This window comes from Dendrobates tinctorius, unplaced genomic scaffold, assembly GCF_039654945.1.
Source record: "Dendrobates tinctorius isolate UK_male_01 unplaced genomic scaffold, ASM3965494v1 ptg000229l, whole genome shotgun sequence".
NCBI classification, from domain to species: Eukaryota; Metazoa; Chordata; class Amphibia; order Anura; family Dendrobatidae; genus Dendrobates; species Dendrobates tinctorius.
Genome location: NW_027361896.1, coordinates 8,845,083 through 8,857,554, shown reverse-complemented (window position 1 = coordinate 8,857,554; position 12,472 = coordinate 8,845,083).

The window sequence follows — 12,472 nt, the reverse complement described above, 5'->3', positions numbered from 1 at the left end:
TTGAGAGGAGTAAAAAACCATCAAAAATTTCAATCCTGCATGATTCTACCAAGAAATGTGATTCTTCATTCAAAACGCTGGTTTTTGCTATTGGGCTCTATTGAATAATGAATGTTTTGAATTTTCTCCAAAAGTAAAGTAATTGCAAACTCATGCTTTTAGAGACTTGTTTGGGCTCATGAGAGGAGTAGAAAAACATCAAAAATTTCAGTCCTGCATGATTCTACCAAGAAATGTGTGTTCATTGAAACTGCTGGTTTTTGATAGTTTGGGCCTATTGAATAATGAATGTTTTGAATTTTCTCCAAAAGTAAAGTAGTTGCAAACTCATCCTTTTAGAAACTTGTTTGGGCTGTTGAGAGGAGTAAAAAACCATCAAAAATTTCAATCCTGCATGATTCTACCAAGAAATGTGATTCTTCATTCAAAACGCTGGTTTTTGCTTTTGGGCTCTATTGAATAATGAATGTTTTGAATTTTCTCCAAAAGTAAAGTAGTTGCAAACTCATGCTTTTAGAGACTTGTTTGGGCTCATGAGAGGAGTAGAAAAACATCAAAAATTTCAGTCCTGCATGATTCTACCAAGAAATGTGTGTTCATTCAAACCGCTGGTTTTTGATAGTTTGGGCCCTATTGAATAATGAATGTTTTGAATTTTCTCCAAAAGTAAAGTAGTTGCAAACTCATGCTTTTAGAGACTTGTTTGGGCTCATGAGAGGAGTAGAAAAACATCAAAAATTTCAGTCCTGCATGATTCTACCAAGAAATGTGTGTTCATTGAAACCGCTGGTTTTTGATAGTTTGGGCCCTATTGAATAATGAATGTTTTGAATTTTCTTCAAAAGTAAAGTAGTTGCAAACTCATCCTTTTAGAAACTTGTTTGGGCTGTTGAGAGGAGTAAAAAACCATCAAAAATTTCAATCCTGCATGATTCTACCAAGAAATGTGATTCTTCATTCAAAACGCTGGTTTTTGCTATTGGGCTCTATTGAATAATGAATGTTTTGAATTTTCTCCAAAAGTAAAGTAGTTGCAAACTCATGCTTTTAGAGACTTGTTTGGGCTCATGAGAGGAGTAGAAAAACATCAAAAATTTCAGTCCTGCATGATTCTACCAAGAAATGTGTGTTCATTGAAACCGCTGGTTTTTGATAGTTTGGGCCCTATTGAATAATGAATGTTTTGAATTTTCTCCAAAAGTAAAGTAGTTGCAAACTCATCCTTTTAGAAACTTGTTTGGGCTGTTGAGAGGAGTAAAAAACCATCAAAAATTTCAATCCTGCATGATTCTACCAAGAAATGTGATTCTTCATTCAAAACGCTGGTTTTTGCTATTGGGCTCTATTGAATAATGAATGTTTTGAATTTTCTCCAAAAGTAAAGTAGTTGCAAACTCATGCTTTTAGAGACTTGTTTGGGCTCATGAGAGGAGTAGAAAAACATCAAAAATTTCAGTCCTGCATGATTCTACCAAGAAATGTGTGTTCATTGAAACCGCTGGTTTTTGATAGTTTGGGCCCTATTGAATAATGAATGTTTTGAATTTTCTCCAAAAGTAAAGTAGTTGCAAACTCATCCTTTTAGAAACTTGTTTGGGCTGTTGAGAGGAGTAAAAAACCATCAAAAATTTCAATCCTGCATGATTCTACCAAGAAATGTGATTCTTCATTCAAAACGCTGGTTTTTGCTATTGGGCTCTATTGAATAATGAATGTTTTGAATTTTCTCCAAAAGTAAAGTAGTTGCAAACTCATGCTTTTAGAGACTTGTTTGGGCTCATGAGAGGAGTAGAAAAACATCAAAAATTTCAGTCCTGCATGATTCTACCAAGAAATGTGTGTTCATTCAAACCGCTGGTTTTTGATAGTTTGGGCCCTATTGAATAATGAATGTTTTGAATTTTCTCCAAAAGTAAAGTAGTTGCAAACTCATGCTTTTAAAGACTTGTTTGGGCTCATGAGAGGAGTAGAAAAACATCAAAAATTTCAGTCCTGCATGATTCTACCAAGAAATGTGTGTTCATTGAAACCGCTGGTTTTTGATAGTTTGGGCCCTATTGAATAATGAATGTTTTGAATTTTCTCCAAAAGTAAAGTAGTTGCAAACTCATCCTTTTAGAAACTTGTTTGGGCTGTTGAGAGGAGTAAAAAACCATCAAAAATTTCAATCCTGCATGATTCTACCAAGAAATGTGATTCTTCATTCAAAACGCTGGTTTTTGCTATTGGGCTCTATTGAATAATGAATGTTTTGAATTTTCTCCAAAAGTAAAGTAGTTGCAAACTCATGCTTTTAGAGACTTGTTTGGGCTCATGAGAGGAGTAGAAAAACATCAAAAATTTCAGTCCTGCATGATTCTACCAAGAAATGTGTGTTCATTCAAACCGCTGGTTTTTGATAGTTTGGGCCCTATTGAATAGTGAATGTTTTTAATTTTCTCCAAAAGTAAAGTAGTTGCAAACTCATGCTTTTAGAGACTTGTTTGGGCTCATGAGAGGAGTAGAAAAACATCAAAAATTTCAGTCCTGCATGATTCTACCAAGAAATGTGTGTTCATTGAAACCGCTGGTTTTTGATAGTTTGGGCCCTATTGAATAATGAATGTTTTGAATTTTCTCCAAAAGTAAAGTAGTTGCAAACTCATCCTTTTAGAAACTTGTTTGGGCTGTTGAGAGGAGTAAAAAACCATCAAAAATTTCAATCCTGCATGATTCTACCAAGAAATGTGATTCTTCATTCAAAACGCTGGTTTTTGCTATTGGGCTCTATTGAATAATGAATGTTTTGAATTTTCTCCAAAAGTAAAGTAGTTGCAAACTCATGCTTTTAGAGAATTGTTTGGGCTCACGAGAGGAGTAGAAAAACATCAAAAATTTCAGTCCTGCATGATTCTACCAAGAAATGTGTGTTCATTGAAACCGCTGGTTTTTGATAGTTTGGGCCCTATTGAATAATGAATGTTTTGAATTTTCTCCAAAAGTAAAGTAGTTGCAAACTCATCCTTTTAGAAACTTGTTTGGGCTGTTGAGAGGAGTAAAAAACCATCAAAAATTTCAATCCTGCATGATTTTACTAAGAAATGTGATTCTTCATTCAAAACCTGATTTTTGCTATTGGGCTCTATTGAATAGTGAATGTTTTGAATTTTCTCCAAAAGTAAAGTAGTTGCAAACTCATGCTTTTAGAGACTTGTTTGGGCTCATGAGAGGAGTAGAAAAACATCAAAAATTTCAGTCCTGCATGATTCTACCAAGAAATGTGTTCATTCAAACCGCTGGTTTTTGATAGTTTGGGCCCTATTGAATAATGAATGTTTTGAATTTTCTCCAAAAGTAAAGTAGTTGCAAACTCATCCTTTTAGAAACTTGTTTGGGCTGTTGAGAAGAGTAAAAAACCATCAAAAATTTCAATCCTGCATGATTCTACCAAGAAATGTGATTCTTCATTCAAAACGCTGGTTTTTGCTATTGGGCTCTATTGAATAATGAATGTTTTGAATTTTCTCCAAAAGTAAAGTAGTTGCAAACTCATCCTTTTAGAAACTTGTTTGGGCTGTTGAGAGGAGTAAAAAACCATCAAAAATTTCAATCCTGCATGATTTTACCAAGAAATGTGATTCTTCATTCAAAACCTGATTTTTGCTATTGGGCTCTATTGAATAGTGAATGTTTTGAATTTTCTCCAAAAGTAAAGTAGTTGCAAACTCATGCTTTTAGAGACTTGTTTGGGCTCATGAGAGGAGTAGAAAAACATCAAAAATTTCAGTCCTGCATGATTCTACCAAGAAATGTGTTCATTCAAACCGCTGGTTTTTGATAGTTTGGGCCCTATTGAATAATGAATGTTTTGAATTTTCTCCAAAAGTAAAGTAGTTGCAAACTCATCCTTTTAGAAACTTGTTTGGGCTGTTGAGAAGAGTAAAAAACCATCAAAAATTTCAATCCTGCATGATTCTACCAAGAAATGTGATTCTTCATTCAAAACGCTGGTTTTTGCTATTGGGCTCTATTGAATAATGAATGTTTTGAATTTTCTCCAAAAGTAAAGTAGTTGCAAACTCATCCTTTTAGAAACTTGTTTGGGCTGTTGAGAGGAGTAAAAAACCATCAAAAATTTCAATCCTGCATGATTCTACCAAGAAATGTGATTCTTCATTCAAAACGCTGGTTTTTGCTATTGGGCTCTATTGAATAATGAATGTTTTGAATTTTCTCCAAAAGTAAAGTAGTTGCAAACTCATGCTTTTAGAGACTTGTTTGGGCTCATGAGAGGAGTAGAAAAACATCAAAAATTTCAGTCCTGCATGATTCTACCAAGAAATGTGTGTTCATTGAAACCGCTGGTTTTTGATAGTTTGGGCCCTATTGAATAATGAATGTTTTGAATTTTCTTCAAAAGTAAAGTAGTTGCAAACTCATCCTTTTAGAAACTTGTTTGGGCTGTTGAGAGGAGTAAAAAACCATCAAAAATTTCAATCCTGCATGATTCTACCAAGAAATGTGATTCTTCATTCAAAACGCTGGTTTTTGCTATTGGGCTCTATTGAATAATGAATGTTTTGAATTTTCTCCAAAAGTAAAGTAGTTGCAAACTCATGCTTTTAGAGACTTGTTTGGGCTCATGAGAGGAGTAGAAAAACATCAAAAATTTCAGTCCTGCATGATTCTACCAAGAAATGTGTGTTCATTGAAACCGCTGGTTTTTGATAGTTTGGGCCCTATTGAATAATGAATGTTTTGAATTTTCTCCAAAAGTAAAGTAGTTGCAAACTCATCCTTTTAGAAACTTGTTTGGGCTGTTGAGAGGAGTAAAAAACCATCAAAAATTTCAATCCTGCATGATTCTACCAAGAAATGTGATTCTTCATTCAAAACGCTGGTTTTTGCTATTGGGCTCTATTGAATAATGAATGTTTTGAATTTTCTCCAAAAGTAAAGTAGTTGCAAACTCATGCTTTTAGAGACTTGTTTGGGCTCATGAGAGGAGTAGAAAAACATCAAAAATTTCAGTCCTGCATGATTCTACCAAGAAATGTGTGTTCATTGAAACCGCTGGTTTTTGATAGTTTGGGCCTATTGAATAATGAATGTTTTGAATTTTCTCCAAAAGTAAAGTAGTTGCAAACTCATCCTTTTAGAAACTTGTTTGGGCTGTTGAGAGGAGTAAAAAACCATCACAAATTTCAATCCTGCATGATTCTACCAAGAAATGTGATTCTTCATTCAAAACGCTGGTTTTTGCTATTGGGCTCTATTGAATAATGAATGTTTTGAATTTTCTCCAAAAGTAAAGTAGTTGCAAACTCATGCTTTTAGAGACTTGTTTGGGCTCATGAGAGGAGTAGAAAAACATCAAAAATTTCAGTCCTGCATGATTCTACCAAGAAATGTGTGTTCATTCAAACCGCTGGTTTTTGATAGTTTGGGCCCTATTGAATAATGAATGTTTTGAATTTTCTCCAAAAGTAAAGTAGTTGCAAACTCATGCTTTTAAAGACTTGTTTGGGCTCATGAGAGGAGTAGAAAAACATCAAAAATTTCAGTCCTGCATGATTCTACCAAGAAATGTGTGTTCATTGAAACCGCTGGTTTTTGATAGTTTGGGCCCTATTGAATAATGAATGTTTTGAATTTTCTCCAAAAGTAAAGTAGTTGCAAACTCATCCTTTTAGAAACTTGTTTGGGCTGTTGAGAGGAGTAAAAAACCATCAAAAATTTCAATCCTGCATGATTCTACCAAGAAATGTGATTCTTCATTCAAAACGCTGGTTTTTGCTATTGGGCTCTATTGAATAATGAATGTTTTGAATTTTCTCCAAAAGTAAAGTAGTTGCAAACTCATGCTTTTAGAGACTTGTTTGGGCTCATGAGAGGAGTAGAAAAACATCAAAAATTTCAGTCCTGCATGATTCTACCAAGAAATGTGTGTTCATTCAAACCGCTGGTTTTTGATAGTTTGGGCCCTATTGAATAGTGAATGTTTTTAATTTTCTCCAAAAGTAAAGTAGTTGCAAACTCATGCTTTTAGAGACTTGTTTGGGCTCATGAGAGGAGTAGAAAAACATCAAAAATTTCAGTCCTGCATGATTCTACCAAGAAATGTGTGTTCATTGAAACCGCTGGTTTTTGATAGTTTGGGCCCTATTGAATAATGAATGTTTTGAATTTTCTCCAAAAGTAAAGTAGTTGCAAACTCATCCTTTTAGAAACTTGTTTGGGCTGTTGAGAGGAGTAAAAAACCATCAAAAATTTCAATCCTGCATGATTCTACCAAGAAATGTGATTCTTCATTCAAAACGCTGGTTTTTGCTATTGGGCTCTATTGAATAATGAATGTTTTGAATTTTCTCCAAAAGTAAAGTAGTTGCAAACTCATGCTTTTAGAGAATTGTTTGGGCTCACGAGAGGAGTAGAAAAACATCAAAAATTTCAGTCCTGCATGATTCTACCAAGAAATGTGTGTTCATTGAAACCGCTGGTTTTTGATAGTTTGGGCCCTATTGAATAATGAATGTTTTGAATTTTCTCCAAAAGTAAAGTAGTTGCAAACTCATCCTTTTAGAAACTTGTTTGGGCTGTTGAGAGGAGTAAAAAACCATCAAAAATTTCAATCCTGCATGATTTTACTAAGAAATGTGATTCTTCATTCAAAACCTGATTTTTGCTATTGGGCTCTATTGAATAGTGAATGTTTTGAATTTTCTCCAAAAGTAAAGTAGTTGCAAACTCATGCTTTTAGAGACTTGTTTGGGCTCATGAGAGGAGTAGAAAAACATCAAAAATTTCAGTCCTGCATGATTCTACCAAGAAATGTGTTCATTCAAACCGCTGGTTTTTGATAGTTTGGGCCCTATTGAATAATGAATGTTTTGAATTTTCTCCAAAAGTAAAGTAGTTGCAAACTCATCCTTTTAGAAACTTGTTTGGGCTGTTGAGAGGAGTAAAAAACCATCAAAAATTTCAATCCTGCATGATTCTACCAAGAAATGTGATTCTTCATTCAAAACGCTGGTTTTTGCTATTGGGCTCTATTGAATAATGAATGTTTTGAATTTTCTCCAAAAGTAAAGTAGTTGCAAACTCATCCTTTTAGAAACTTGTTTGGGCTGTTGAGAGGAGTAAAAAACCATCAAAAATTTCAATCCTGCATGATTTTACCAAGAAATGTGATTCTTCATTCAAAACCTGATTTTTGCTATTGGGCTCTATTGAATAGTGAATGTTTTGAATTTTCTCCAAAAGTAAAGTAGTTGCAAACTCATGCTTTTAGAGACTTGTTTGGGCTCATGAGAGGAGTAGAAAAACATCAAAAATTTCAGTCCTGCATGATTCTACCAAGAAATGTGTTCATTCAAACCGCTGGTTTTTGATAGTTTGGGCCCTATTGAATAATGAATGTTTTGAATTTTCTCCAAAAGTAAAGTAGTTGCAAACTCATCCTTTTAGAAACTTGTTTGGGCTGTTGAGAGGAGTAAAAAACCATCAAAAATTTCAATCCTGCATGATTCTACCAAGAAATGTGATTCTTCATTCAAAACGCTGGTTTTTGCTATTGGGCTCTATTGAATAATGAATGTTTTGAATTTTCTCCAAAAGTAAAGTAGTTGCAAACTCATCCTTTTAGAAACTTGTTTGGGCTGTTGAGAGGAGTAAAAAACCATCAAAAATTTCAATCCTGCATGATTCTACCAAGAAATGTGATTCTTCATTCAAAACGCTGGTTTTTGCTATTGGGCTCTATTGAATAATGAATGTTTTGAATTTTCTCCAAAAGTAAAGTAGTTGCAAACTCATGCTTTTAGAGACTTGTTTGGGCTCATGAGAGGAGTAGAAAAACATCAAAAATTTCAGTCCTGCATGATTCTACCAAGAAATGTGTGTTCATTGAAACCGCTGGTTTTTGATAGTTTGGGCCCTATTGAATAATGAATGTTTTGAATTTTCTCCAAAAGTAAAGTAGTTGCAAACTCATCCTTTTAGAAACTTGTTTGGGCTGTTGAGAGGAGTAAAAAACCATCAAAAATTTCAATCCTGCATGATTCTACCAAGAAATGTGATTCTTCATTCAAAACGCTGGTTTTTGCTATTGGGCTCTATTGAATAATGAATGTTTTGAATTTTCTCCAAAAGTAAAGTAGTTGCAAACTCATGCTTTTAGAGATTTGTTTGGGCTCATGAGAGGAGTAGAAAAACATCAAAAATTTCAGTCCTGCATGATTCTACCAAGAAATGTGTGTTCATTGAAACCGCTGGTTTTTGATAGTTTGGGCCCTATTGAATAATGAATGTTTTAAATTTTCTCCAAAAGTAAAGTAGTTGCAAACTCATCCTTTTAGAAACTTGTTTGGGCTGTTGAGAGGAGTAAAAAACCATCAAAAATTTCAATCCTGCATGATTTTACCATGAAATGTGATTTTTCATTCAAAACCTGATTTTTGCTATTGGGCTCTATTGAATAGTGAATGTTTTGAATTTTCTCCAAAAGTAAAGTAGTTGCAAACTCATGCTTTTAGAGACTTGTTTGGGCTCATGAGAGGAGTAGAAAAACATCAAAAATTTCAGTCCTGCATGATTCTACCAAGAAATGTGTGTTCATTCAAACCGCTGGTTTTTGATAGTTTGGGCCCTATTGAATAATGAATGTTTTGAATTTTCTCCAAAAGTAAAGTAGTTGCAAACTCATGCTTTTAAAGACTTGTTTGGGCTCATGAGAGGAGTAGAAAAACATCAAAAATTTCAGTCCTGCATGATTCTACCAAGAAATGTGTGTTCATTGAAACCGCTGGTTTTTGATAGTTTGGGCCCTATTGAATAATGAATGTTTTGAATTTTCTCCAAAAGTAAAGTAGTTGCAAACTCATCCTTTTAGAAACTTGTTTGGGCTGTTGAGAGGAGTAAAAAACCATCAAAAATTTCAATCCTGCATGATTCTACCAAGAAATGTGATTCTTCATTCAAAACGCTGGTTTTTGCTATTGGGCTCTATTGAATAATGAATGTTTTGAATTTTCTCCAAAAGTAAAGTAGTTGCAAACTCATGCTTTTAGAGACTTGTTTGGGCACATGAGAGGAGTAGAAAAACATCAAAAATTTCAGTCCTGCATGATTCTACCAAGAAATGTGTGTTCATTGAAACCGCTGGTTTTTGATAGTTTGGGCCCTATTGAATAATGAATGTTTTGAATTTTCTCCAAAAGTAAAGTAGTTGCAAACTCAACCTTTTAGAAACTTGTTTGGGCTGTTGAGAGGAGTAAAAAACCATCAAAAATTTCAATCCTGCATGATTTTACCAAGAAATGTGATTCTTCATTCAAAACCTGATTTTTGCTATTGGGCTCTATTGAATAGTGAATGTTTTGAATTTTCTCCAAAAGTAAAGTAGTTGCAAACTCATGCTTTTAGAGACTTGTTTGGGCTCATTGGATGAGTAGAAAAACATCAAAAATTTCAGTCCTGCATGATTCTACCAAGAAATGTGTGTTCATTCAAACCGCTGGTTTTTGATAGTTTGGGCCCTATTGAATAGTGAATGTTTTGAATTTTCTCCAAAAGTAAAGTAGTTGCAAACTCATGCTTTTAGAGACTTGTTTGGGCTCATGAGAGGAGTAGAAAAACATCAAAAATTTCAGTCCTGCATGATTCTACCAAGAAATGTGTGTTCATTCAAACCGCTGGTTTTTGATAGTTTGGGCCCTATTGAATAGTGAATGTTTTGAATTTTCTCCAAAAGTAAAGTAGTTGCAAACTCATGCTTTTAGAGACTTGTTTGGGCTCATGAGAGGAGTAGAAAAACATCAAAAATTTCAGTCCTGCATGATTCTACCAAGAAATGTGTGTTCATTCAAACCGCTGGTTTTTGATAGTTTGGGCCCTATTGAATAATGAATGTTTTGAATTTTCTCCAAAAGTAAAGTAGTTGCAATCTCATGCTTTTAAAGACTTGTTTGGGCTCATGAGAGGAGTAGAAAAACATCAAAAATTTCAGTCCTGCATGATTCTACCAAGAAATGTGTGTTCATGGAAACCGCTGGTTTTTGATAGTTTGGGCCCTATTGAATAATGAATGTTTTGAATTTTCTCCAAAAGTAAAGTAGTTGCAAACTCATCCTTTTAGAAACTTGTTTGGGCTGTTGAGAGGAGTAAAAAACCATCAAAAATTTCAATCCTGCATGATTCTACCAAGAAATGTGATTCTTCATTCAAAACGCTGGTTTTTGCTATTGGGCTCTATTGAATAATGAATGTTTTGAATTTTCTCCAAAAGTAAAGTAGTTGCAAACTCATGCTTTTAGAGACTTGTTTGGGCTCATGAGAGGAGTAGAAAAACATCAAAAATTTCAGTCCTGCATGATTCTACCAAGAAATGTGTGTTCATTGAAACCGCTGGTTTTTGATAGTTTGGGCCCTATTGAATAATGAATGTTTTGAATTTTCTCCAAAAGTAAAGTAGTTGCAAACTCAACCTTTTAGAAACTTGTTTGGGCTGTTGAGAGGAGTAAAAAACCATCAAAAATTTCAATCCTGCATGATTTTACCAAGAAATGTGATTCTTCATTCAAAACCTGATTTTTGCTATTGGGCTCTATTGAATAGTGAATGTTTTGAATTTTCTCCAAAAGTAAAGTAGTTGCAAACTCATGCTTTTAGAGACTTGTTTGGGCTCATGAGATGAGTAGAAAAACATCAAAAATTTCAGTCCTGCATGATTCTACCAAGAAATGTGTGTTCATTGAAACCGCTGGTTTTTGATAGTTTGGGCCCTATTGAATAATGAATGTTTTGAATTTTCTCCATTTTCAATAACTTTATTGAAATTTTACATAAAGTTAACAGTATTGTTTTTACAGCATATTATTGACGGTAGGGTTCAGGATAATATACAAAATAACAGTAATGTATTACATTGAGTAGATCAGTAGGAGTAACAATACACCTAATAATATAAACACTTAACAGTAGTGTGATAAATTGTCAGAGAACCAAGAGATAATCTTATAATAAACTAACGTAATGAGTTACATTGTTTTCTGTTTTAAGAGAGTAAAGCGCGTTTTTACCAGATAAATTCAGAGAGGAGAGATATCAGCAATAAAAATAAAAAAAATCACATAGTGGGAGAGACCAAGAGCAGTTCAATTAGGAGAAATTCTGATCAGAGGTAAATCTTATCCAAGAATTCCACCTTTTGCTATATGTACTGAAGTAGTCATTTGCCAAAGCATGGCTTTTTTCGTATGAGCAATGTAATGACATCTTGTCTACAATATCACTAATTTTGGGAGTAGCCTCTTCGTTCCATAAGGATGCTATGGCATTTTTAGTTATTAGAAAAAGGTGGATAACTGTTGGGATATGAGATGTATGAATCACTTCTAAACCTATGGACAATAATGCCATCTGTGGCGTAAGGGTGATGTTCTGTTTAGTCAGAATATTAATTGTTCTAGAGATTTCTATCCAAATGGGCCTGATTTTAGGACATTCCCAGAATACGTGTAATAGTGTACCTGTGAATCCGCAATCTCTCCAACAATCTGGGGATCTACCTGGGAACATCCTGGCCAGCTTCACAGGAGTATAGTACCATCTAGATGTCAGTTTGTAAAAGGATTCATGTAGAGATGCGCAAATGTTGGATGAATATGTCTGTTTGAGAGCCAGCTCCCATTGTTCCAGAGAGAATAGAGTATCAAAATCGCTCTCCCATTTAATCATATATGAAGTTTTATCTCCAATATCAGAGCCGTTCAAAAAATCATATATATTTCTTGATCTCCAATGGACCTTAACATTAGGATTGCAAAGTAGCAAACTTGTAGATTCTGTAATGTAAGATTTTTTTTTCAAAAATTTTGAAATATTTTTCTTAATCGAGGGAAGGAGTTCCAAATCCTGGCAAGAAAAATTATGTTGAGATATTAAATATTCGTTGCTTATAAATTTCTTACCATCGAACAAATCCCCTATCACCTTAATACCAAATTTTATCCAATCTTTCGGGATTTTTTTATCCATTAGTAAACCAAGAAATTTGATAGGAATATTTTTTAATTGAACGTATCTCTGGCTTCTGTTTCTCTTAACCTGCGACTTAGCCAGTTGCTTCCATGCAGAGAGAGTTGCGGAGATTATTGGGGAGTCATAACGTAAAGGAGTAGATGACCCCAAACACTCTAGAATTGCGCTTAAAAGAGTTTTGTTTTTATTAAAATATGTCTCGATTTCTACCCAAGCTGGGACGTTATTTGAATTAACCCAAGAAAAGGATTGTTTTATTAAATTGGCATAGTAATAATTGATTAAATTTGGAAGGGCTAGGCCTCCATTGACTTTGCTTCTGTATAGTATATGGGAAGCCACTCTCGCCCTTTTCTTATTCCAAACAAACTTATTTATAATAGACTGAAGTTTCCTAATAAATTTTAAGGGAACAAGCAAAGGTATTGCTCTAAAGATATATAGTATCTTTGGA